Raw genomic sequence first — 2,693 nt, 5'->3', positions numbered from 1 at the left:
CGTGGTTCGATCCCCGACTTACTGCTACGCTACTTGTAGTTGAAATAGGGTGTGTTATAAATGTTGTCTGCATAACTAGGTTTTTCATTTACAACGCTGAAAACTCGATTATTAAAATGACGCCGTTGCTGGGGACAAGGCGTTTTGTTTAGATTTTAGTATTGGTGTGGTTTGTGAATATCTTTTGTTTTTGAAATTTTTGTTTTTCTTAATGGCTTTCCATCCCTTGCATCAATACGAGCATGAAGGTTTTTGGATGTTCTTTGTTAGATATGGAAATTCTCTCCCTTCTAAGCATAATATTGAACAATGACAAATTTTTCTTCACCTTTATGGGGGTTTGAATAGTGAGAGTAGGGAATTCATAGACGATGTTTAGTTTAATGCATTCCTTGACCAAACCCTGATGCTTTGTTTGAATTTCTTTGGATGGTTGGACAAGGATAACTTTAAGAAAGAATATCCCTGTTTCCCATTGATACACTCGCTTATTGCTCAATTTTATGCCCCAATATTAACTGATTTTAAACGATTTTTATGCATATCTTACTCAACTTAGGCCTAATATGATCAATTTCTATGATTTACGCTTGTGGTATAGTTGTTTAATTGATTTCAGAAGTTTCTAGCCACTTTCGAGGAAGTGTTAGCATGTTCAGGCACTAAATGAACCTCGAAAATCAAGACCTGAGACTTCGAATTAAAACGTCAAATCTCAACAAAATCAATGAAGTAGTCGTGCTTGGTCGACTTGTGGTCAACCGTGTAGCATTGCAAAATCCATGCACCAAAACACTTAAAAATTTTGAAAAAAAAAATTCTTTTATTAATCGTTTTAAACTATAAATCAAGAAAAACATGAATTTTATAAAGATATTGATATAATTATTTTAAATATATATTTATATGTAAGTGAAACCTTTATTGTATGAAAATATATTATGATTGAAACTACCAGTGTAGGATCGGATAGTCAGATCGTAGGATCGTAGAATTGTGTTATGATCCTACCACCTAAATTCTTGAGCTAAGTGGGATCACATGATTCTACCACATTAAGATCCTACCTGTGATCCCCATTGGTTGCCTATTTTCGGATCATAAGATCGTGGAATCGTAGATCAGAATCGGGATTATGATAACTATGATCGCAAAGGCTATTCATTTGAGATCCAGAACCTCCTATAAAGAACATGAGATGCCAAGGGAAGATGAGCACAAAAGTCAAGAGGAGGGCGAGAAACTGAATGAAAATGCAAGTGATAAAAGTGAGATTAATGGTGAAAAAGAAAAGATTGAAAAAAGAAAAAGATGAAAAAAATGGAAAAAGAGAGAAAAGGAAAACACAAAAAAATAAAGAAGAAGGGTTATTGAGAGAACCTGAAACAGTATATGGGCCCCCAGTTCCTTTTACATAACGGAGGGTAGAAAAATAGTTTGATGTACATTTCAAGAAATTCATTGAAAAGCTGATTCAGATGGAAATGAAGATACCATTTCTTGAAGCAATGGAGCAGATGCCCAAATATGCAGACCTCCTTTCAAGCAAAAGGAAGTTAGAAGAGGAAGTGATCAACTTGCTCCACCAAGTTAGTAAGATTGTTCAGTGTAATCTACCAAGGAAAGAAAGAGATCCAGGGCCATTCAACCTACCAGTGAAGTTGGGTCATCTCAAACCAAAGAAAGCTCTTGCGGATCTCAGTGCTTCTATCAGTCTTATGCCTTTGTTTATTGCTAAGAGGCTTGTATTTGATCTAGAACCCTCTCAGAAAACGACCCAACTTGCGGATTACAGCATTAAGGTGCCATATAGAGAGTTTGAAGACATTCCCATACAAGTTGGGCATTTGGTGGTGCCATGTGATTGTTGTTATGGAAATGGAAGAGGATCCCTACACACCTCTCATACTTGGAAGAGCAACCCTGAAAACTCAATGCTCTCATCAACTGCAAAGATAATACTGTCATGGTAGAGGTAGGAAAGGAGAAATTGGTCTTTCAATTTTCAAAGACCACCAAGATGCCACTAATGAGCAAGCATGTCGTATGGAGGTGATTGATAGTGAGGTGGCCTCTTTTGCTAAGAAGATTGATGTCAAAGACCCCCTCAAGGAGGGCTTATGCGATGATGGTCAAAGCCTATCTGAGGAGGCTATGTTTTTCGAGAAAAGAACTTGATGAAGCTTAAACTTGTGAAGAAAAAGGTGTTTTGGAAAGCATATTTGGAGCTGAAGAAGTGGATTCTGCAATGGAGGAGTGTACCATTCCTCCTCTGAAGGTGTCATTAAAACCCTTTCTCCTTGGTCTTAAATATGCATATTTAGATGTTGAGCATAACTGTCCTGTCATAGTGAATAATGCCCTCGATGACCCCTCGCTTGAAAAATTGCTTGTTTTGTTACGAAAATACAAAGGGGTGATACGGTATTCAATAAATGATATCAAGGGAATTAATCCTTCCCTAGGAATGTATAGAACTCACTTGAATGATGATCTTTTCACCTCTATCAAGCCTCAAAGGAGGTTGAATCCGAACATGAAAGAAGTAGTAAAAACAGAAATTCTAAAGCTACTTAAGGCAGGCATCATCTATTCTATCTCCGATAGTAGATGGGTCAACCCTATTCATGCTGTATCAAAGAAAGGTGGAATGACCATAATTCAGGGGGAAAGTGGCGAGATGATCCCCTCAC

Source organism: Amaranthus tricolor, chromosome 1, assembly GCF_026212465.1.
Source record: "Amaranthus tricolor cultivar Red isolate AtriRed21 chromosome 1, ASM2621246v1, whole genome shotgun sequence".
Lineage (NCBI taxonomy): Eukaryota > Viridiplantae > Streptophyta > Magnoliopsida > Caryophyllales > Amaranthaceae > Amaranthus > Amaranthus tricolor.
The sequence above is the reverse complement of the archived record's forward strand: the minus strand, read 5'-3'. Positions refer to the sequence as shown.